The sequence below is a fragment of the Ochotona princeps genome, chromosome 1, assembly GCF_030435755.1.
Source record: "Ochotona princeps isolate mOchPri1 chromosome 1, mOchPri1.hap1, whole genome shotgun sequence".
Lineage (NCBI taxonomy): Eukaryota > Metazoa > Chordata > Mammalia > Lagomorpha > Ochotonidae > Ochotona > Ochotona princeps.
In genome coordinates, this window is record NC_080832.1 from 44,563,652 (window position 1) to 44,589,679 (window position 26,028).

A 26,028-nucleotide genomic window follows, 5' to 3' on the forward strand; every position below is an offset into this window, starting at 1 on the left:
CTCATCACTTGAAACACATATTCAAATAGTTACGAATGAGATGAAATTAACATCTGAGATTGAATTTGAAATAATACAGAGAGCAGGGAGTATAAGGATATGTATAAAATAATCTTTATGGTGGGGTACATTTGCTGAAGTTGATACCATATTTTCACGTAGGTTTTCATAAAACTCTTCTCTCTACTTTTGTTCATGTTGAAAATTGTCATAATGCAAAAATGCAGAGGGCCAGTACCATGGCATAGTTGTCTGAGCTGCTACCTGTGGCTCTGGCATCCCATATGGGAACCAGTTTATGTCCAGGCTGCTCCCTGCTTATGGCCTGGGAAAGCAGTAGAGGATGAGGTAAGTTCAATGGCACCTGCAAGCACATGGGAGACCCATAAAAAGCTTCTGGCTACTGGCTTTGGATTTGCTCATCTCTAGCCATTGTGGCTATATGGGAAGCGAGTCAGTGGATGGAGACTTCTACCTCTGTCTCTCCGTGTCTGTAACTCTGCCAGTCAAGTAAGAATAAAATAAATCCCTTTTAAAAAATTTGCAGAAAGAATTTTCCAATTTGAGGCTAAGGTTCAGATTACAAAGGGCATTTACCTGGATATATGAATGCTACTAGTGTGTGTATGTATCTGTAGACATCACTCTTCCTTCCTGTGTCCTTGAGTTGCAGGTCGCATTCATTCACCAGCAGCAGGAGATACTATATTGTTCAGTAGTAGGTGGCATTATGTTCTTCAGTTGTAGGTAATATTACCCTCCTTAGAGTTGGTATTCACCTTCAGTCGTAGCTGCTCTTTTAAAAAATTTTTTCATTTATTTTTATTACAAAGTCAGATATACAGAGAGGAGGAGAGAGAAAGGAAGATCCTCCATCCAATGATTCACTCCCCAAGTGAGCACAACGGCCGGTGCTGTGCCGATCCGGAACCAGAAGCCAGGAACCTCCTCCAGGTACCGCACATGGGTGCAGGGTCCCAAAGCATTGGGCCGTCCTCGACTGCTTTCCCAGGCCACAATCAGGGAGCTGGATGGGAAGTGGAGCTGCCGGGACTAGAACTAGCACCCATATGGGATTCCAACGCATTCAAGGCGAGGAATTTTAGCTGCTAGGCCATGCCATAGCTGCTCTTACACTTCAGTTGTAGGTGGTACTTGTACTCTTAAGTTATAGTTGGCATCACACTCCTCAGTTGTAGGCAGAATTATGCTCTTCTGTTTTAGATAGTGTTCCATTTTTCAGCTATAGTTGGTTTTTACTCTTCAACTGTAGGCAGCATTACAGTGTTTAGTGGTCAGAGGAAACAGAAGGTTGAGTTCTAGTATTACCACATCCTCTCTTCAGTCACAGAGGGCAGGGGGAACATTTGTAATTCTTCCAGCAGAGGTTTTGACAAGTGCATAATAGCTGAGAACCTCTCCTGTTCGTTTCCCTGCATGCTGTTTTTGTGTAGGCGCCTTGCCCTTGTGCTAATGGCAGCATCGTCCTCTGCCCTGGTTGGTTCATTTACAGTTTGAACCACAAAAGCCTTTCCAGGAATCTCTTGCTGGTATAGGGAGGCAGCAAGTTTTTTTTTTTAATTGATTACATTGCATTATGTGACACAGTTTTATAAGCAGCAAGTTTTATAACACCTGCACCAACTACCAAAATTATAAAACTCCCTAGGTTTTTTTTGGTGGTAGGTGAATGTGCATTAGAAAAAACTAAAGGATTTTTCAAAACTGCTCATTTTTGGACTTTACTTCAGATATCTTCCCTCAGTAGGTCTAAGCACAGGAATTTAAAATGTCTCTTAGATATTGTGAAGCAGCTTGTCTGATTACACTTTAACAGTCTTGACTCAGACTAATGAATAAATGGCAGTGGTAATAGACTATACACTGGATATTTCTCTCCAAAGCATTTTGTTATAGGGCTTGCTGCCTGCTTGGCTTGTGGCTAGAATCAGCCAACAAGACACCTTTACATATAGGAACAATTTGAATCTGCTCGAAGATAGTCAGAGCCCACAGTTGGTGTGGACTGCTGATCTGCAATTACACTATCAGAAGCTTTCCCCCATAGTTCCTATCTTCTAGGAGAAATTTCCTCAATTTGTCCTGTACATATTGTCATAATTAATTTTTATAACCTTTATGCACTATCCTATAGATTTGAGAACTTAACCACACCCTTTCTGATGTTAAAAAAAAGTTACATTGTGTATTTTTTTTGTCTTAAATGGCAGCAAATATAGGCCAAGTAAAACCTTTGCATAATTCCTTTTTGTTACACCCTCAAGAACATACATTATTTTCTGCTCAATACTTACTGACTTCAGAAACTACGCTATTTACTTTTATTACTTTCTACTACATTTAAATATTGCAATTGTGGAACATTTCAACTTTCCAAACATTTTATTTATTTTTTTATAATGCCAACTATTGCCTGGTGATTTAGTTCATGTGCATTGCAAATGTCCAACAAAACTTAATGGTCCATGTTAAATGTAATAAAAAAGATATGTCCACCAGAAAGGTCCATTTTACAACATTATAATTTTTTAAAAACCCATAACAAATAAAAGCATTAATGATCCATATTAATTTTCTTTTTTGAAAAGTGATTTTACTCTTGTTTATGTGCCCATTGAAGAATGTAAAGCTTTGAAAACTGAAATCAATATCTCTGAATTGTATTTGGCTTGGAGACAGGGCAAAAAGCTTGTAAAATAGTAATATTCAAATACTGCTGAGCAGCAGTTCACCAGCTATTTCCAGGACTTTGGGTTAGGTAGAACCATCACTGATGTTAGGCAAACCTTTAGAAGGAAAAAGTGATGAGCATGTGTCCCAGAAATCACTGGTTATAGTACAACTTTTAGTTTTGCTCATTTATGCTTTAAGAAATGTTTCGTTTAAATGGCAGAGAGAGAAGAAGAAAGGGAGAGAGAAAGGGAGGGAGAAACGTAGGGAATGAAAGGGAGGAAGGAGGAAAGATGGAAGGAAGGGAGGAGGAAGGAAGGAAGGAAGGAAGGAAGGAAGGAAGGAAGGAAGGAAGGAAGGAACGAAGGAAGGAACGAAGGAAGGGGAGAGGATAAAAAAGAGAGAGAGAGATGGTTTGTTCTTCAGATGCTCTCAATGGCCACAATAGGGCTGGGACCAGAGCAGGGAACAGGGAATGCAACTCAGATCTTCTATGTGGGTGTGCACATCCAGTGTATAGTCTATCACGACTGCCTTCTACAGTCCTACTGCTGTGAAGCTGGAATCAAAAACCAGAGGAAGGAATCAAGGTCACACTGCAGTGTGGGATATGGGTATTTAAGCACTAACCTAAACATTCACACCTACACTATGGTATTAGTATGCTGTTTTATGTGTCCATTGATTTTTTAGGACACAGATAAACATAAAGATAAATAAAGGAAAACTCCTTAGATTTCTAATTAGTAGTCAAGATAGAGATAAGAAGGAATCATGGGCTAAAATTGGAATTCTTAATTTCAACCTGGAAGACAGTTGAAGTTATTCTTCCAAGTAATTCCAATCAAGCTTTTGTTGTTGTTTTCTTCAGTTCTTACAATCCTGGATCTAATTCAAGACTAAAACTTTCAATACATACTCATCTTCATCTGCCAAGTTAGTCTAATTTTAGATCTGAAAAACAGCATGATTACTGGAAAGGGGTGTGGCTGAAAGTCTGAAAGGTGCCTGAAGGTTATAGGTATTAATCTAGTTGAGAAATGCTAACATCAATAATTCCTTATTAGGAACCTTGACCATGAACAGATGATACATTGTGAAATGCCATTTAGATTTGCTTCTTGCCATGGGACTGGGTGCATCTGCCTTTTGACCCCATTAATACTGCCACCATTCACAACACTTAGTTACTTTCCTGAGAGATTCATCATTTTCACCGATAACAGCATCAGAGACTCATCAATGCTCTGATGTAGTGGAACCCGCAATCCTGGATTGGATTCCACTTCAAAATAAAGACTGGGCCATCTGTCCTGTCGGTGCACCTGCAGCCTGAACCATGAAAGCTGTCTCGCAGGTCCTAACCAGGGAATGGAAAATTAGCTTCTTGTTTGACATCAAGCATGTGGCTGACCTCAGAAAGTAAATAAACAAGTAAATGATGTTTCAAGTAAGCAGCAAAAAGTAATGTTTAAAATTACTGAATCAACCTTGCAGTTGTCGCCACTGTACTGTGATGCTATCACTGTATTTTTAACTCAGGTCATAAAAGAAAAAGGCAGAAGGACACAATTTCAGAAAAAAAGATAATTCAAGTGGTGAATTAAAATAAGCAATTATATTTTTTGTGGGATGATTTCTTTCCTGTATGTGAGAAAATATATGTCCTAGATTTCCCAGCTTTATATATATATATATATATACACAATTGGACATATTATATATATATTGGACATATATATATATACACAATTGGACATATTAACTATCTTTAAGCGTACAGTTTAGTGGCATTGAGTATGTTGGGCAAAGGTTACCACTATTCACCTTCAGAACCTCCTCATCATGCAATTTAAAAATTCTGCAGCCATCAAATAACAACCCCTCATTCTCTGTCCCCCAGTCACTGATAACTGCTATTCTATTCTGTCGCTATGAATTTGCTTGTACTAGGTATCTCCTGTAAGTAGAATTACACATTCATTCTTTGATGTCTGGATAACTTCACATATTTTTTAAGGTTTATCCGTGGTATAATATGTATCAGAATGCTATTTGTTTTTAAAGCTGAAAAATGTGGAGGAAAACTTCAACATTTTTTAGGGAAAATGTGTATTTTTGGAAAAAATACATGAATTTCATTTATTTTTTTTGCACCAAAATAGACTTACTCTTAAATGTCAATTTCCATGGGTTTTTTTAAGTATCCTTGTATATTCATATGCTTTTGTGCCCTCTATAAAATGTGGTACTTTCAGTTTTTTAACCTTAAAATCAACATTATAATAAAACACTATTCTGTTTTCAGTATTTTGAGGTTCTCAAAGATATTCAATAATTCCTGTTTATTATTGATTGTTAATAAATATACTCAATTCTTATGATGTAAAATTTCTTATACATTGCAATAAAGGGCACTGACACTGGTAATTTCAACTATTTCCTGACCAGTTTTGTTTCTTTCCTTTAAAACAATTAAAGTCCTCTATATACCTTATCCAACAGTTTTAGGAGAGGGGAAATGAGAGGGATTTTTCCTTTCTGCTTTATTATGATATGAATATTGAAATAAAAAGTTTAAGCACCAAAGTTATTTAGAATAGAAGCATGCATGCCAAACACTCAAAATCTTTAGTGTTTCTGAGACAAATAGCACTTGTACTCCTATGGAAAAATATGATATGAAACACCCTTTCACAACTGCTATCATCTGTCAAGTAACAATCACTTTTAAGTTGTGAGTGATGGATTGAGGTCTTGGTTCTCATTTGGGATATATCATTCCAACTCTGCCACTGCACATAGTAGTGGTCCAAATACATCAGTCATTACATGAAAACCTTCAGGTTTTCTTCCAAAGAGCTTTAAGATACAAGCTCGAAAATCATGAAAATCCCTACTATTCTATTCTGCATTAACAGAACTAGTAATTGCATCATACAAGAATTGAGTATGTTGGGCAAATAGATTCTGCCATTCCCCTTGATGAAAGAAACTTGTTATTGTTTCAGCTGTGACAGAAATTCACAATAAAATACTCTTGGGGTTTTCTCCTTTTATAAAAGATTTATTTATTTCTATTTGAAAGTCAGATTTATAGAAAGAAGGAGAGACATACAGATCTTTCATCTGCTAATTCACTCCCTAAGTGGCCCCAAAGGCCAGAGAGATGAGCTAATCTGAAGCCAGGAGCCGAGTCTTCCACATGGATGCAGGGTTGCAAGGTTTGGGGCTGTCCTCTACTGCTTTCCCAGGCCAATAAACAGGGAACTGGAATGGAAGTGGGGCAGCTGGGATATAAACTGGCACCCATATGGGATCCTGGTGCATGCAAGTTGAAGACTTTAGCCATTAGACCATTGTGCAGGACCTGTCCTCTTCTTTCCTTGCTCATCTATTGTCTGGGGGTCTCTGCTGCCTAGCAACAAGATCGTCTTATCAACGAAAGCAAAGAACCTTTAACACATGTATTAAGGTCACTTCTTGGCCTTTCATTTTGAAAATGTTCAAAAGTACCCTTTTCTTATATGGATTTTAAATTGCCTCATTTATTTCTGAGGTATAAAAAGACAAGGAGGTATGTACTTCGCAGTTTCCTATATCCTGGACTCACCCACCTCAGCATCTTGCCTTTCAGCCAAAGCAGACACCTCCAAGAGTCAGAACATGCTTGGAAACCAAGATGTGCTGTAATCAACAGCTTCTCTCTCTCTCAGGTTTTCAGTGGCCCCCACCTCAAAGTGCTTTGTCTCAGCCAAAGATACCAGTGGCCAGACCCAGGAAAGGATTTTCTTATGCCTGGATATGGAAAACAGTATATTCAAGTGCCTGGAAGAGGATCTTGGGTACAAAATATTCGCCAAATATTCTGTGCCCATCACTCATCAACCCATCAATCTGAAGACAGTTGAAGGAGAAGAAAGCAGCAACTGACACATGAAATTCACATTCTAGAGCAGACTAAGAATCTATCTCTTTGTTTCTATGCCCCTACACTTCTACTTCTCTCTCTTTCTCTCTTTCTCTCTGCTTGCAACTGCTTAATGCTTTTCACATTGAATTGGGTCTATCAGGGAAGGGGATCATAGTGAGTGGAGTGCTAAGGCATGTTGAAAATGTCTGTGTTAGCAGAGAGAATGCATCCAGTACAAGGAATGCTAAGCCGTTCGCTAAGGGCAGTGCCCTTGACAGCCCTGATGTCTCCACTGTCACTCTCAGAGATTCTAAGCTATATGAGTACTTCAAAGCACTCATGGAAAAATGGAATTACAATATAAATTTGTGTTTGTGCAACATATTTTTTGAAATCCATATAAAGTTTTTTCCTAATACACATTTTCCATGAACTTTTGGACAAATCAAAGTTCGTGCATGAATTTCAAAAACATTGCATATGAAAATAGACAAATCTTTTAATACCAAGTACCCTTGTATCTGTGATAGATTCAAATTTCTCTTGATGGCTTAATTAATCCATATGTACTCTATGCATTCCCATATTAAGTTCAGGACCACAATCAGCAAATATCTACTTAGTTTCCACCAAAAGCACAGGCCTTGCTGGCAGTCTCCCTTACTGAGTCCTTAGATTTTTCCTGTTCAACATTTTTTTCATCAAAGATTTTGCTTTTCCCATTTTTTATGAAAATGGTCTATAGTCCGGATTCTGCTCCTTTTTGCAAGGAATTTATCCCTTCTCTTGTGAGATCAGAGATGTGATTCTTCATAGAGACCGTATTTGGCTTACGATTCTTTGACTATTCCCTCTTCAGATATCTGCCATCATGTGCCTATCGTCCATCCACTCTCCATGTATAATGCCTGTAGCTTCTGTAACAACTGCAATGGAGAAGCACCTCAGGAATGCTTTCCATTGAGTTTCCAGTCTGTGTTTTATTGAATTCATCCACCTAAATCCCAGAGCTTTACTCATTTTATAACTATGAACACACTTGTCAGGTATACACACACACACACACAAAACAAGACAACAAAACAAAAACAATGCTTTTTTTTCTATACTGATACACTGTGCTTTACATTATGGATGTGTTGTTCATTAATACTGGCTGGCATCAGCAGGTTTTTTTTCTTGAATATACCATATAATTTATATGTTTGGAGAAGGGAACTACAGGGAATGAACCACCTTTTTTGGAAAAGAAAAGAGAATAATTCCCTTTTAAAGTGCTGTTCATGCCCTAAATTAATCTTTTATAAGCAGCTATTTCCTTGTTATATTTTCTGATTGAAGACTACCCACATATAACTTCGTAACAACCATAATCATTTTACAACATAAACCCATGAGCCCCCAGGGTCAGGAAGTCCAGCAGGGCCCAGGTTGCCTGACCTGGGTCTTTGGGCCCACCTGCACAATGAGTGCCAGAACCATGATCCCTGGGGACAAGGGACTTGGCAGGACCCAGGTGCTTGGGCCCATCCACCAGAACTGGTCCTCCTCAGTGGAAAAGACAGAGCAGTGGACAGCAGGCCTTCATGCATATGAAGGATATGACAGCCGACTGGGGCCTGCAGAGAGTATCTGATACCATAGCAGAGGAAGGTGGACAGACAAATTGGACAACTATCCCAGCCAAATTATGACAGCAAATATCTGGATGAAAAGAGACTGAAAGGTCAATTATGTAATTTGAAGGGATTCCTCATTTTTAGCTCAACAAGATTGACGCATTTCACAACTATCAAAACCACTTGAGCATAACCCTCACAGTGTGTGGCACCTTGGGACCCTGGGTTGATACTGGTGTCTCTTCTTCATCTCTGGGAACTGAAGTGATTGGGAGGCTGTGTATGGCTCCCCCTTTTCCCATAAGCAGGAAGAAGAAATAGAAAATTTGGTAACAATAATCATACCCACTTTTCCCTAACCCTCAATCCTTCCCACCCTGATCAACTACATAAACATCACTAAAAATAAATTTTTTTTTAAAATGAAAAAAATCATCAGGCTACACTGATGTAGCCACAATCTGGACCAGATAATGTTTTAAAAATATCTTAAATACAGTCAAATCTTTTGTAAAGAATACAGTGAAATAACCCGTCTTGGGATAGAAATAGTAAAGCAGAGTAAGTGATTCCCCAGGATTCCCACATGTGCTATTGGAATGCCAATTGGAATCATGACTATTCTGCTTTCAATGTAGCTCCTTACTAATGACCTGGGGTGTGTTAGATGATTGTCCAAGAGCTTGAGTCCCTACCACTTACATGGAAGACTTACATGGGAGTTTTTGGCTCCTCGATGCAGCCTGGCCCAGCCACTGTAATTGTGGTCAATTTGGCAGTGAACCACTGAATAGAAGATCTGTCTCCCCTTTTCTCTGTCATTCTGCCATTTAAATGAATAAATAAGTAAACATATCTTTAAAACAGAAAAATAAGTCCTGTAGAGAGTTGTAGTCTTCATTTTCCTTCATACTCAATATTGTTTCCCCATTTTCAGGAGCAGTGTTATGCAATTTATAACTAACCTCACAAACCATTTTTGTTTTATACACATTTATATATATGGATTATGCATATGTATGCATATCCATATTTTACATGTTTATGACAGTTTAATAAATTTATAACACTGGATTATCCTCTAGTTACTTTATTATTTTGCAACTTGTTTTATTTTATTCAGCATGTGTTTGCAAGCAACTCATGCTACATAAAAATAAATTTGGTTCATTTCTTAAATATTTAGAATAGTATGCTACATTTTACTTTTCCATTCTTTCTGTTCCTGGATATCACAGATTATTTTCAGTTTTTATTAGAATAAATAATGCTACAACATACAGGTCTCTTGGCCTTCGTAAAAATTCCCTATACCTAGCTTAAATAGTTAATAGGATATGCACATTTTCCTTTTCCTAGCCAGGAGCAAAAACCTTCCCACAGCACTTGTGCAAATTAACACTAAACAAGCAGTGTACATAAAAATCTCCTTTTCTCCATCCTTGCCAATACAGAATGGACACATTCTGCGAGTGTAATCCACATTAGACAAGGAAGATAATCTCATCAGTTTTGTGTGTTGTGATCAAGGTAATGGAATTTAACAGTCCTGAAATGATTGCTAGTACAGAGCTGATAATAATAATTTGCCATAACTCATTGATTTTTAGGTGTTTGGTAGTAATGCAGTAGATTCTAATTAAGAGCTAAGGGAGCAAAGGGGCTCAGAGTTGAGAATTGATTACTTTACTAGGGCTGGAGTACATCCGTATGCAGTGAATTTAGAAAAATGCCCAGGCACATCCAAGCTTGCCCTAAGTTGTACAAGTAGGTTGACAACAATATGATGGAATATCTGAACTCAAAGTGTTCCTTCATTAGCACTTATGGTTTTAATTTTCTGTAGTCGTAATCTAGGTTGAGTAGGAAATACTTCCTAATAAAAATAGTGTCTAAATGCTAGGGTATTTCCCAGACTCAGTTTTGGTATCTACATCTATGAGAAGCCTAGATTAATGACTGTGTCAAATGATTTAGAATAGCGTACCTGGGAAAGTGTGGACAAGGGCTGGTTACATGGTTACTGCTATGTTAGGATTTTTATAATTGAAACCAACAGACTCCAGCTGTGGTGGCTGTAATTCAAAATGGAAGCTATTAGAAAACTGAAGATTTGGGTTTGAAAAATCAGGAATCAAAATTTATAGAATATCTTTGGAATAAAAGCAACTTTTGTATAGGGCCTTTGCTGCAGCAAATCAAAACCAAGTCTTCTTACATTTTGGCTTACTTCAGTCATGATTTAAAGATCTGAGAGAAAAAGGAATACTGGCCTACCTTGGTGCCCACTTATTGGGCAGAGAAACACAGGGTACCTGAATAAATTTATGCCAAGAATCAATCACACATAGGAAACAGGATTTATCTCTCAGAGGAAAATCAGAAACAATCTAACTACACTTCAGGAAGCTAGATGTTAATTGGCTCCAAACAACAAATGCTTATTACACATGGGTTGAATAAACATATATTTAATGTCTATCACATGTCAAGAATGACTGACATACCCATGGTCACTGAAACCTAATGGGCTGACACAGTTGGCGAGATTGCAAACTCATTGGAATAGTTATAAATGATTCCCACCAAATCAGAATGTTTCCTAATTTAACCAACTGGTGCTTCATTAGGGATTCAAAAGAAAGCCTTGTAAACAAGTGAACAAACTTTTTTATAAACTAAACTCAGCAATATTCTCAATTCTTGCTAATAACACCAGCAGAGTCTCAAACTTCAAAATCACTTTTAACTTGTCTGTCCACATCAGTTTTAATCCCTACTCATTCTGCTTCTCTAACTTTTTCTCTTTCTCAATTATCACCTCCATAATCTTCTGTGCTGAGTATAGTCATGGCTGTCATTTTTTTTTTCAGTGGAACTACTGTGCTATCTCCTAGCTGATCTCTAAAGGCCTAATTCTGAAATCACTTGATTCCCTGGTATGTACCAGTGTCGGATTATTCAACCTGATTATGCTATGTAAAAAAGAAGAAAAATAGAGTCAAATGCAAGAACTTGATGTTGGAAATAAAAATGTCAACCTCTATTGTTATCTACTTTTCTTGATTTCTAAAACCCATACAATACTTTTCCCTTTTTTACATTTATGGAAATACATAAAAGTAAAGCTCATTTATTTTCCTTCCACAAGGAAATAACAAAATGTCTCATCCAGTCATCAGGTTGAATTTTTATTTAAAACTCAAATCTCAGTTTACTATTGCTAGTATTAAATGATTCACATTTAGATCAAAGCAAACAATCCCTGAATTATGAGAACTCAGCTCAAATTATAAACTTAACCACCCTAACATTCTAAGTTATGCAATGAAGGAGACTCAATCCAGAAAACTGCACTAAAACTCTCCACTGACAAGGCAGAGAACTTCCTTCCCTGGTGCTGAGGAAATTTTGGTCAGCCAGACTCACTCACTGAATTTCTCTTGTCCCTTGTCTCCATGATTCCTAGCAACTGTCCTGAGAACCATGTTCCTCACCCATTTTGTACTATGGTTTACATAGGGGATAGAGCCACGGAGGGAAGAGGTATCCTTCTGTGGTCAGTGCCCCTTCAGTAACCCACTTGCTAGGACTATGGATTATTGGATAATCAGATTGTCAAGAACCAAGGTAGCAGATAATACTCGATGTTTCCTTTCAGGGCACTGGGAGCAGAATGCAAGATTTTCTTTACTCATTTTGTTCTGTTTTGTTTTGTGTCCTCTCAGAACAATGATCAAGGTTCAAGTTCCCAGGAAGGGCTGTCCGTTGGCTTTAATTTGGTCACACACTCACCTCTTGAATGAGACCTGGACCTCAATGACAGTCTTGTAGCCTGAGATTGGGAGTAGGTTAGACTTTTTGACAAAAGTCGGACTTCTGCGCCGTATGGGCACCAGTTCATGTCCTGGCTGCTCTACTTCCCATCTAGTTCCCTGCTTGTGGCCTGGGAGGATGGCCTAAAGCTTGGGATACCTGGAGGAAGTTCCTGTCTCCCTAATTCAAAAGGGTTCAGCTTTGGCCATTGTGGTCACATGCTGAGTGAACAAGCGGATGGAAGATCTTTCTCTCTGGCTCTCTGTCTCTCTGTAAATCTGCCTTTCTATTAAAAAAATAATAATATATTTTTTTTTAAAGCTGGACTTCTGGTAGAAGTAAGAACTGGTTTTCTAAAAATGAGTGTCCACCTTAGAAGGTTTTACTAAATATAATTCTGTTTCCCTTTTATAATCTGTGGATGTCTGTATCTTAAATTTGTTCTGAGAAAATTAACAGTTAAAACTGTTACCTGAGAAATATAATTATGAGTGCATCAACTAAGTTCTCAGGTTTCTTTCCATTTGGCTGTGCACATTCTGGCTAAGGCCAAGTAAGAAATTTATTATAATAATGACTTATTAACATCACTTGATCTTCTAGCCCTCCGGGGGCAAGCAGCATGAAAATATTAAAATGCTATTGTCAGCAAGACATATTCTCCATGTTCTTGGCTTGAATGTTCCTTCTTAAGGGTATGGCCATATGTTCCTGGTGGCTTTTCTCCAATTGATCATTCATTCTTTAAGAAATGACATTCCATAATGATTTATTTCAGTCCCCAGCTTCTCTTATAGCATGTATTCTTTTAGCAATTATTGACTGAACTTTGTAAAGCTGTCATACATACATAGTTTATAATAGCCCGCCAAAACCAAAATTGATGAATTGAAAAGTGCACCACTGGCAGTATGAAAATGAGGTGGATTTAGGTCTTAGGGACAAAGAGCTTAAGATTTAGGAAGAGAGATATGTGACACAGATAAATAAAAAATGCAAAGTAAATTAAGAAAGGTAAAAAAAAAAAAGGAATGAAAATTTAGAATAACAAGGACTTACTTCTGACCTGGGTCTTATATTAGTTAGCACTTCAGGCTGTGAGGCTTAAAGAACAGGAATTTATTTCCTCACAGTTCTGGTTCTCTGGATAGAGGTCCAAGACTAAGACCAAAGTGTTGATAGTGTTGATTTTTCCTGAGATCTCTTTTCTTGGTTTTAAGATGGCTGTCCTGTCTCAATATCTTCCACATGGTATTTTCTTGTTTGTCCTGATGTCTTCCACTAGGAACACCATTCATACCAGAGCAGAGTTACCCATTCTATTTCATTTACAACCTAATTACCTCTTTTAAAATCCTACCTTCATCTACAACACCTTGTAGGATTCTGAGGGTTAAGGGGCTTCAACATGATTGGGAGAAGACAGTTATAAACCATGGCAGACGATGAAGAACGGATTCATAGCAGGGGCTAGCTTTTAGGGTGGGGTCTCATTTGTGCTCAGGTGTGGAATTATCTGCAAGTAACTTGACAGTGGCTAATTTATGTTTGAGCACAGAACCTAAGCAGGACCATAGGATACAACAGGCTTCCACTTGGTTGACCAGGAAGAAACTACATTTCCTCTACATGTCTGGACTTGGAAGCTTAAAAGCTACAGCTGGTGAATGTCTTGTAATCACAAGAACAGAAAAGGCTAGCTGAGAATGAATCTGACCCAGGGGCTGCAGAGACACAGATGGGTGGAAGAGGGAAGAGACAGAAACATCATCCCATCCACTGGCTCACTCCTCAAATGCCTACAGCTGCTTGGATTGGATCATGGATAAACCAGGGAGCAATAATTCAATCAAGGTCTCCAGCATGGGGAACAAGCACTCATATACTTGAGCTGTCACTTGATATCTTTATGTTATTAGGAGGTTGGATCAGGTATGGAGCTGGGACTAGAACTTTGATATCACTTTGATATCACTAGAACTAGGCACTTTGATATCACATGCAGCTGTCCCTAGTGGTATCTTAACAACTGCACCAAAAGCCTACCCATTCAGTCACTCTCAACATACCTTTTTTTCTTTTAAGACTTATTTATTTTTACAAAGTCAGATATACAGAGAGGAGGAGAGACAGAGAGGAAGATCTTCCGTCCAATGATTCACTCCCCAAGTGACCGCAACAGCTGGTGCTGTGCCGATCCGGAGCCAGGAACCAGGAACCTCTTCTGGGTCTCCTACACAGGTGCAGGTTCCCAAAGTCTTGGGCCATCCTCGACTGCTCTCCCAGGCCACAAGCAGGGAGCTGGATGGGAAGTGGAGCTGCCAGGATTAGAACTGGCACCCATATGGGATCCTGGTGTGTTCAAGGTGAGGACTTTCACTGCTAAGCCACGGCGCCGGGTCCTTGGCATATCTTTTAACAATTGTGAAAGACTGCCTAGCTATATTTGCATAATGAGACAATTCTTTTACTTGTTACAATGAAATAACTTAGAAGGACTTAAACTTTATTGAATTATAAAATAAAGAGAACATTTTTACAGCAGGCTAACAAAATGAAACTTGCCATTCCTTAGTTTAGAATAGCAAAAGTGCTGATCAGAACCTTACAAAATATGTGATCAGAAAATACTTTCATTCTTTTTGGTCATAAAGATTGTTTCAGAGGGCTAGAATTTAGATAGATCTTTAAAATTAGCGTAGTATGTAAGACAATGAAATATTTATGAAAACTTGGATAGGAGATTGTTGGACTCACCAAGAACAAGGAACACAAAAACGTTTCAGATTATGTCATGGTTATTCAGATTATTTAATGTAATTTTATGAATCTGCCTTCCAGGAACCAACATTTTTTTTAACACAATTATCAATACTTCTACCGTATGACCCATCTATCTCACTGCTGGAATATATCCAAAGGTAATGAGATCTGCATATGAGAAAGGGATCTGTAATCCTAACTTTACAGCAGCACAATCTGCAATGGCAAAGACATGGAAACAACGCAGATGCCAGTCAAAAAAGGAGTGGATAGAGAAACTGTGGTACATCTGCTCCATGAAACACTACTCAGCCATTAAAAAGAATGAAATTTTACCATTTGTAACAAATGCTGCCAACTAGAGACCATCGTGCTCAGTGAAATAAGTCAATCCCAAAGGGACAAATAGCAAATATTCTCCCTGAAATAAGGCAACCTTCATGCAAAATATAACATCAATAACCCTTTCAATGCTATTTCTGCTGCATCTCATGTGTTTTGATATTTTTGGTTTTATTTTAATTTATTCAAAATAGCTTATTTTCTCTTATTAAATTTTTCACTGACTCATAGGTCAAAAAAAAGTAGCATAATTTTCTCCAAGAAGGTTTTTTATTTTCTTGCTCATTTCTTCAACAACACATTCATCATCCAATAACATGTTATTTAACTTCATGGCATTGTAAACTTTTCTTCCTGCTGTTAATTTTCTTTTATGTCTTTTCATTAAGGGTCTTTTCATTTCATTATAGTGATGGCATAACCAAAACGATCATATCCAGTTGTGAAGATACAATATAGTATGCCTCTCTACTTCCAAATCAAGGATGAACTCCCAACGAAACTGTTAAATATATGTTGACAATAGGATGCTGGACTCTGTCATTTTCTATACCCACAATGTTAAGATACACTTAAATAGCAGAATGATGGACTTATGACTATTTAGGAAGAACTAGACTATATTAATAATATAGGGGAAATCAATAAAGAGGGAGAGAATTTTGGGAAGGGGTAAGAGAAATCCCAGAGCCTATGGACTTGTATCATAAATTAAAAAAAAATAAAAGAGAAAGAAAACATGATTATTAATACTTCTGAAATGTTGTGATTACCAGAAATGGAAATGAGTTGTAATTTCTATATTATATAATAGACATAAACATTTAATTTTCCAATTATAAGAATGAATCTCATTACATCTTATTGGAATATTTAAAAGAGGCTTTACAAATAGTTTTAAAACACTGTAGAGAAATATAAAAACTCCTATGCTGAAATATTAAGTGTATAAAAAGTAGATATGAACATTATAAACAGTTTGACTTCAATTATATAATATAAAAATACAAATACTTAAGAACAGAAAAGTTCAAAATGTGACATGAAAATACTAACAAGAGTGTTTTTGATTAGGTGATAGGATAATGGGGTGTTTTTTTCTGCCTAATTATATATTTTCTCATTTCTCTTTAATAAGCATGAATTGCTTTGTAATCAAAAAGCACTTACTATTACATAAAAATAATGTCAATCCAAATAATAAGAGGATTATTTTAAAATAAACCTCCCTACAAGACAAATTGGAATCTTCACAATTTAAATCATTTCTAAAGAAATCAGTGAATGATTCCATCTATAATATGAAATAATAAATGTCTTGGTCAAGGGAAATTGCAAAGTCATTTGTCATTATTTTATGAGCACTTCATATTCTGTGGTAGGATGTCATTTCATTACCAGGTGTGCCTGCATTAAAGAAATACAATGATTTCCTAGGGTCACATGGTGGCAAGATTTCATCACAGTCTGTCTAAATGGAAGGACCCAGTAGGCCAAATAGGATACAGTTTATACTGGTGCTTCACCACCTCCTTGCACAAGCAGAAGTAACTGGGTCCCATGTGGGGAGTGGGGACAGTGGCAGCATTGTCATAGAGGGATTGAGGGAACAGCAATGGGGGTAGGGGAAGGCACAGTGGGGAGTGATGTAATGTGGAGCTATCTGATTCTAGGTGGTGGTAAGCAGATCTTGAGGAAGGGTAAGCGTGTAGAAGAAAGTAAACACATTTCCTTGAAATTAGATTAGATCTCTTATTTGGATAACAAGAAAATTACTTCAGTTGTTACAATGGCCCCAGGAAGGTCACTGACATTGTCCTTCACCTTTTATACTTATTAAACTTCACACTGGTCTCACTACCCATGGATTCTCATTCCAGCACTTTCCCATACTGATGTCCACCATTTTATCCTAAGTTGCCTTTGAGTAAAACAATGTATTTCAGTCTCAAAGAAATTCTTTCTGAAAATCCATTAACCAGCTAATTAACAAAAATTCTGTTAATAACTCCAAATGACTTGTTATTATTTATTAGATTTTAATATTGTTTACATAGTTGAGAGGGAGGCACACCCACATGTGTCTCAGATGAGGATGGGGAGGGTTGAGGTATGGAAGAAGGTAGGTGGGGCACATGTTTTAATGTTTTTTTCTCCTGTGTCTGCAGCAGTGGAAGGGAGGGGACCACTCCTTGCTGTCAAACTACATCAGCATCTGAGGATGAGAGGATGGCTGTTTGATGATGTCTTAGAGACCCGGATGTGTTCCAGTGCAGGGCCCGGTCTCCCAAGGGTTAACTCCACAGCTTAGCTTGTTTCTAAGGGGTAACAGGATGGGCAATCTTGGCCTGATACATTTAGCCCCTGGCTTGACCACAAGTTCCCTCTTCCCGGCTTCCCCTTTTTTAAGATGCCCTCGGGGGAGCTTAGGAGTTGCTTGAGCATTGGGAAAATACTGGGAGGAACTAGGTAGACTATAAAAGAGGCAGGCTGACTTAGAATAAACAGCATTCTCTTTACAAGAATGACCCACTGCGTGTTGTCTTTTTTGTAACCCTAGTCCCTCCACTAGGCTCAGGGTATGCGGTGATGCAGGCGTTGCCGACATTCCAGAGTGTTACTTGAGTGGCATTGATAGTCCAGAAATGTTAACAGCTTTGTTGCACCAGAGATGATACAATCTTTTCAAGGTCTATTGGCTGGCCAAGTACACCTTAGAGTATCCACAGGCCCAGGAACATGTTGCAAAGCTTGGCCCAGAGAGCTGTCCAACCTATTCTGTTTGCCGTCCTCTGATGAGACACTTGGTATTCCCTGCTGGCTGGATGAGCTGGCTGTCATGTCCCCCAGGTGTATCTGGACAGGCTGACCATTGTATAAGCATCAGCCACTAAGGAGGCCCAACCTGACACACAGACTCCAAGATTTGACCACATATATCATGATTTTTTCCTTATGGCTGGGGTTTGAGTTTGGTCAGCCAGCTGCAGAGTCCCCTAAACAACCTTGCCTGGGGTGACCTCAGACTTGACTCTTGTATGCACCAGCCAGTGAAGGGTCAGGTTAAATCTGTCACTTGCATCAGCCAGCACACAAATAGGTGGATTCAGCTGCCTGATCAGTTTTTCCCCCAGCATCATCTCTCATATAAGCTGATGGGTGCTAGGGCCTATCTCAGCCTTGCTCACCACACATTCGATTTTCACACATGCCAGCGGGTGATATGACATAGTTGGATAACCCCAATAACACCTACCAGGCATACCTCAGCCCCAACGTTTGCATTTGCTGGCTTGTGCAGCAGCCTAGCCTGATCTGTCCCATATCCCATCTGGCTCTAGTGCATACCCGTGGGTGCTGTAGCTTAGCTTAGCTTGAACTACCCCAAGAGCCAGCCCACACACATACTAACAGGTGCTGCTGCCTTGTCCTGAACGGTCCATGGAACTACAGTCTAGCAGAGAAGTATCCACAATCCCCCTATTAGGCCCTCTCCCAGCCCTGGATATTGTTCTTGCCAGGGCATACTTTGATTCATCATGACATGACTTTTACCCAATGCCTGCACTTGCCAACAGGTGCTGTGGCTAGCCTGGCTGGCCCTCACCCATTCTGGCACTTGTGCATGCCAGCAGGTTCAGCAACGTATCCCAAACTGACTCACCCTCAGTCCCAGCTCTTACTTTCACCAGTAGAAGCATCAGCCCAGCAAGGTAGTACCTTAAGTTCCCCTGCCAGGCCCGATCCCAGCCCTAGATCTTGTGCAAGCTAGTGGGGGTTGTGGCCCAGTCTGAGGCAGCCTGGCCCCAGTCTTGGCATTTGCCAGCAGGTATTACCACCTGGCTCACCCTGGTCATCTCAGTCCCAGATTTTGGCAGCTAATGCAGTAGTGTAGTCCAGCCTGACTCACCTGTAGCCCTCATGTGAACTGGTAGATGTTACAATCAAATCTGGCTTGGCCTGTGTCTCATCTTGGCTTATTTTTGTGCAAGTGTGTGCTGCAGACTGCTCCTGTCCATCCTACCTGCAGTTGCACAATGAATATTATTGACGCTTCCCCCACTAAGGAGCAAAAGCCTTTGTCAACCTTAGATTTAACTGAGAAAGACATTGAAGAAATGGGGGGCGGGTAAACAATTTTGAAAACTTGTTATAAAGCTTTTTAAACACATATAGGAGTTCAAGGAATTTAAGGAGTATGTCACACAGAAAATAAAAGCACTGAAACAAAATCAAGCTGAATTATTAGAAATGAAAGACACAATAGAGCAAATTAAAAAAAGCAGTGTAAAGCTTCAATAATAGAACAAGCAAGGCAGAAGAAAGAATCTCGGAATTAGAAGACAATTTCTTCAACAATGGGGAAAAAATCGAAAGGCTAGAAGAGGAAATGAGTCAAGCTAAGAAAAGTACTCAAGAATTAAGGAACACTATTAAAAGGTCAAATATAAGAGTTATGGAAGTTCCAGAGGGTGCAGAAAGAGAGGCTCAGCTTAAAAATCTGTTCAATTAAATAATAAAGGAAACTTTCCCTGGTTTGGAGAAAGAATTGGGAAACAATACAGGAGGGACACAGAACTCCCAGTAGGGTTGACCAAAAGTGATCTTCATCACGACATTTGATAATCAAGCTCTCTTTGGTAACACAGGGAAAAGACTGTTAAATATGTATGTGAAAAAAAATCAGTTGACATATAGAGGAATCCCAATCAGACTCACAGTTGATGTTCCAGAGGAAACTCTACAGGCCAGAAGAAGAGAATGGAGACATATTCCAGACTAACATATCCAGCAAAGATTTCGTTTGCCTTTGAAAATGAAATAAAATTCTTCTACAGTAAAGAAAATCAAAGAATTCTCCCCTTTCAGAACTTCCCTACAAATGATACTTAAAGATGTTCTATTGACAAAGAAAAGGAATAGCATCTACCAAAACCATAGGGAAATATGGAGAACATTCCAATAAAACAACAGAAGACTGGACCAAACAATGAACAACCCATTGCTAAAATAACAGGATCAAATTACTACCTATTGATTTTTTTTTTTAAAGATTTTATTGTTATTGGAAAGCCAGATATACAGAGAGAAGGAGAGACAGAGAGGAAGATCTTCCATCCGATGTTTCACTCCCCAAGTGAGCTGCAACGGGCCGGTACATGCCAATCCGAAGCCAGGAACCAGGAACCTCTTCCGGGTCTCCCACGCGGGCGCAGCGTCCCAAAGCTTTGGGCCGTCCTCGACTGCTTTCCCAGGCCACAAGCAGGGAGCTGGATGGGAAGTGGAGCTGCCGGGACTAGAACGGGCACCCATATGGGATCCCGGGGCTTTCAAGGCGAGGACTTTAGCCGCTAGGCCACGCCGCCGGGCCCACTACCTATTGATGTTAACCCTTTATGTAAATGGCTTAAATTCAACAATCAAGCATCACAGATTAGCAGACTAGATCAAAAAAACAAAACCCATCTATCTGTTGCCTATAGGAGACACATCTGACCAACAAAGATATGTGAAAATTGAAAATGTAAGAATGGAAAAAGATATTCCAGGCTAAAAGAAAGAAAAAATGAGTTGGTATATCAATTCTTACATCAGGTAATATAGACTTTGATGTGAAAAATATTAAAAGAGATGGACACCACATAATGGTCAAAGGATCCATTCAAACAAGAGATCACTTTACTAGTTTCTTAGGATGTTTTCTTTTTCTTCTGTAATTTTACTTGGTTTTTCTCTTACTTTTCTTCACTAGTCTGGCTAAAAGTTTGCTTTGTTCATCTTAAGCAATAGCTCTTTCTTGTTGCAATTTGTAGTTTTTTAGTTTCAGTTCCATTTATTTTTGTGATGATTTTTATCATTTCTTACTTCTTGCTCATTTTTTCTTTTTTTAACAAGTACTGGAGATGCATTATTAGATCACTTATTCGAAAAATTTTGGTTTTTTGTAAACACCTGATGTTAAAAATGTCCATTTGAATTGTTTTTGCTACATCTCAAGGATTTTGATAATTTTTGTTTATATTTTTATTTCTTTAAAACTCTTTCTTATTAATTTCTTCAGCAACACATAGGTCATACATTAGCATAATTTTCTTCAAGAAAGTTTTTAATTTCCTTTTTCATTTCTTTAGTGGCACTTTGGTCATGCAGTAGTTTTTGGTTTTTTTTTGTTGTTGTTGTTGTTGTTTTTTGTTTTTTAACTCTATGTTGTTGCAAATTTTCTGTGTTTCTTCCTGCTGTTGATTTTCTTCTATGGCTTTTCATGTAACTGTGTAATAGAGACTATCATATCCAGATGTGAAGATGTGATGCAGTATGCATCTCTGCTTCCAGACAAAGATGGACTCCTAATGAAACAGTTAAACATATCTTGACAATAGGATGCTGGACTCTGCTATTTTCCATACCTACAATAGCAGGATACACTTAAATAGCAGAATGATGGACTCATGACTGCTCATGAAGGACTGTACTATTATAATAATAGAGGAAAAATAACTGGTGGTGAGGGGACTTACATAGGGGTGAATCCAAGAGCCTATGGAACTGTATCATAAAATAATAGAATAAGGGTTTGGTGTGATAGCCTAGTGGCTAAAGTCCTTGTTTTGCATCCTTCAGGATCCCATATGGACACTGGTTCATATCCCATCTGCTCTACTTCCCAACTAGCTCCCTGCTTGTGGCCTGGGAAAGCAGTGGAAGACGGCTCAAAGCCTTAGGATCTTGCAACCCACATGGGAGATCTGGAAGAAGTTCCTGGCTCCTGGCTTCTGGCTTCGGATTGGTTCAGCTCTGACAATTGCGGCCACCTTGGTAGTGAATCTGCAGACAGAAGCTCTTTCTCTCTGTGTGTCCTCCCTGTATATCTGCTTTTCAGATAAAATAATAATAATACTATTAATAAAATTTAAACATTGAAAAAAGAGTGAATAAATCATGACACAAGATTAGGATACAAAAAGGAAATTAGAATGTGGTTTCTGCTGGGAAGTGGGTGGTAACTGCAGGAGGTGGGGAAACTTTGGGGCAGTGAGCAGTGTTTCTTTTTCTGAGTGCTGATTGTAGAGGTTGTTCATTTTGAAAAATTCCTATAATGTATTCACTATACTCTATGCATGTTGTACTTCAATAAAAGATCAGAAGAGAAAAAACTGTGTCTACTCAATTGAGTATAATAACTTCATGATATGTATATTCACTAGGTAAATCACCTCTGAGAGCGCATCTTGATTCAATAGCCTGAGAATTTTGAGGTATTTTAGAAAATGAAAATAGGAATGTATCAAGAGAGGGGATGCTTCATTTGCTCCATTATCACAAGGCAGAATGACAGTATTAAAATGCAAATTTCATATTCCTCCTCAATGAACAAAATCTCGGTGGCTCCTCATGTTTGCATGTTCATCATGCACCACTCTCCTGCTTTCAGTGCTTACTAACCTAGATCACCCCAAGCTCATTTTCTATCCTTTATGTCCACTGTTCCTCTCTGAGCTGCTGTTCCTCTCCTTCCCCCACCACCATCTTGTCTCATCTCTTATGAGCAAATGTCACTTCCTCCATAAATTCTTCCCTGGCTACTCTGTATCTAAGTAAACAAGGTCCAACATCTCCACTATTGTTTCCTAGATTATCTCTTACCTAGTTACTTTTATAATGCTTCACTGTTATCGCTTCTCGGCCTTTTGGCTAAGATCAAGTGTAGTATCTGTTCTTATCAGTTTAATATCTGATACGTCCTCTATCCGAGGACAATATATTAAATGGATTTTTGGATCCTGGAGTTGGACTAGGAGCTTGTTCCATCCACTCCACGCATCGACCTGGTATTGCAGTACCTCCAGGAACGGTGCACAAAAAATATAAAAAAAAAAAATAATAAAAGAATATAATGCTTCACTGTTACAACTTCAGTGTGTAAAACAATACCTGGGCCATCCTTTCTGCTTAATAAATTAATGTATTCACCATCTAGTATATACCAAACACTGTATGAGGTCTGGAGGATTAAGAGGTCGCTCAATGATCTAAACTATGGAGTACTGTATCTAATTAGCAGGACAGCTCCTTGAAGAAGCTAATGCTCTACCTGGGGCAATCGCTGTGCTCAGAGTCTTGTGACTCTCAAACAGCAGTCAGCTCGGTTGGCTTCTGTATGAATTAAGAGGGAACATGACAAGCAAACACATAAAACGTTCTACTCAAGAAGTGAGATATTGACCACCTAGTGAGGACAGCTGGGCTACTTTCTGTTCAGTGCAGTTCCCAGAAATCAAGTAGTGACAGGTAGGTCCAATTACCCTTTCTTGAAAAATATTAGTTCAGGGATTTTTACTTCATGGGAATCTGCTGCACAGCTTGTGACAGATAAGTAAATCCTGAAGGCCTTTGCATTACCACTGCCTCTGTCAAAATCCCTTGTTGCTCAGATCTTGATGAGGCGAAAGCTTCATATTACCAACTCTCAGGTCAATATCATGTTTTGGAGATGCCTTCCCTGTGACCTAACTCAAGGGTGCATGCCCAGTCTCACCTCAGGCATTCTCTGTGATACAGGGTGTTCAATGGCTATCATAAAATTTGTCACTACTTACAACAATTCATTGTATTTGCTGTTACAGTTCTCTACCTCCCTTTACCAGACCGAATTACCAAGTTGTGGAAATGACCTAAAATATTCATTAAGTAATAAACAGATAAATACAATATGGCATTTTCATACACTAAAATAGCATCTGGTGAAAAGGAATGAATATTGATACATGCTAAACAGATGAATCCCTGCAAACAAGCCATTCATGAAAACCAACTATTAATGTCAGTTTGTTTCTGAAGAATTTACAGTATAGGCACAACCACAGAGACAGAAAGTAGGTACCTGGTTGCCCAGGGCTGAAGAGGGTGTCTGGAAATGGGAAGTGACTGCTAGTGGGATTTCTTTTGGGAACAATAAAAAAGTTCTAAAAAAATGTGCTAAAATTCATTATTACAACTGCTGTATAAATCTGAATATACCAGAAACCACTGATTAACATACATTAAGAGAACTGGTTATATGATACATAAATTACGTCTCAATAAAGTTGTTATCTTAAAATGTCATTCAACCATGATGATACTTGAAATTAGTCATTCATTCAACATTTTAACATGTATTGTTCACCTGCTCTGTAACAGTCTGTGTTAAATGGAGGCATAATGGGTCACTAACTGTAGTGTCTGTCTAAAGACCACACAGTCTATGGAACTGCCTGTATTCTGTACATTATCTCATATTTGTATAGGAAATCTGATGTTAAGACATGTCTATTCAGAAATATGAATATTCTCCTGTTATTCTTGGATATAAAACAAGGTGACATTTTCCCACCTCCCTGAAAGTTGGGTGACTATGACATTGATCTTTAGCTAACAGTTCTTGTGGAAAAGTAAAATAGCAATTCCTTCTAGTCTGGCACATAAAATTTTTTTCAAGCTCCTCCATGCATTGCCCCCACCAGATGGAAGTGAACTTGGTCTCTTGGGAAGCCACATTCTGACAATGACAGCATCTTTGTCATCATGGATTTCCGAATGACTATATGAAGCAAATCTCTCAAATTTAATCATGTCTGGACTGATATGCCAGGAGAAATTAAGTCTGCAATATAGTATTAGACTTACAAATACAGTGGCGAATAATAGAAAAAAAAGCAGAACTATTGTAGGCTAAGAGGCCTGCTTAGCTCCTTTAAAGCTTACAGGTGCTATTTTCCTTTATATAGACAGTAATCATTTTATTAGCCTTTGATTAGACATAGGTTATTGGCTTTATTGTTTAATCATGGCTTGGTGCTTTCCACTTCGTGAGCACTACTGCTACTTCAGCAACCTGGCACCTGGAAGATTTAACTACAACCACAGTAGGTTAAAAAAATGATGTTAAAGCATAAAAATGAACAAAGTACCCTGGTGTTCATATCTAAATTCTAAAGAAAACACTGAATTTAAGCTTGCCCCCTGCTTTTGAAAAAAAGCTAATGCTTCCTCCCCCTTATATATTTCCCTTCCTATTTTATATTTTCACTTTGTCTTCTATTTGCTACTACTTTAAGACTACCCTTGAGAGTCATTTAAACCTGATATCATTCAATTCATCATACCAGATGGTGAGAGACACTTCGGGATAGATTCTAAATCAGGGCTTGCAACCAAATGTTCACATTTTTTCAAATAAGCTCATATTTGGAAGACCAAATTACCATGAAAAGATTTTTAAGCATGAAAAAGTAAAGGGAAAAGCAGAGTTGCCCTGGTGTCTTTATTTGTGTGAAAAATTGGAAACCACTTGCCAATGTAATTCTTTCATTTGCTTCAAGTCACTAATTTCTCCAAACACACAGAAAGAAGACAGAGTGAATAAGCACGAGAACTCTGTTACATATTTGGATCCATGTTAGGGATGTGAAAGGCACATGGTACTATGGTTCTAGTTGTGGACGTAGTGACTAGACTTGCTTTGTGTGAAACTTCCCCCAAATGGTTGAAAATTCAAAAGAGCTACCAAGGAATTCTTTGAAAATTCAAATTACAACAAAGAACCTTGGGTAAAAATAAAATTTGTGTATAAAATACAAAGGATAATATCTAGTAAACCTAAAGCTTTTTTTTTTCTTCTGTATTTTTCTTTTCTTCCTCCTCCTCTCCCCTCCATTCTGTAGTTTCTACTTTCAGGGCTGGAGGATGTCAAAGGTATAGCTCCAGGACAATATAAGAGATGTCAGATGAGAAGGAAAAAAGGAATCTATAGGCACATGGTTTATGAAGCATTTTAACTCCCCAGTTACTGTGATAAATCAAACAACTTATAAAAATAAAATAACATTTAGTAATAATTTGGAA

At 38.3% G+C, this 26,028-nt stretch overlaps 1 protein-coding gene and 1 non-coding gene across 2 annotated transcripts in view; one reads left to right on the forward strand and one right to left on the reverse strand.

The window, feature by feature from the left end:
* SLC35F1 (solute carrier family 35 member F1) overlaps positions 1–26,028 on the reverse strand; it is a 410,909-nt gene that overhangs the window by 97,997 nt on the left and 286,884 nt on the right. The gene's annotated exons all lie outside the window — the stretch shown is intronic.
* Positions 22,817–23,007, forward strand: LOC118758305 (U2 spliceosomal RNA). The gene has a single exon (XR_004995634.2). It is a non-coding gene; the product is annotated as a U2 spliceosomal RNA (small nuclear RNA).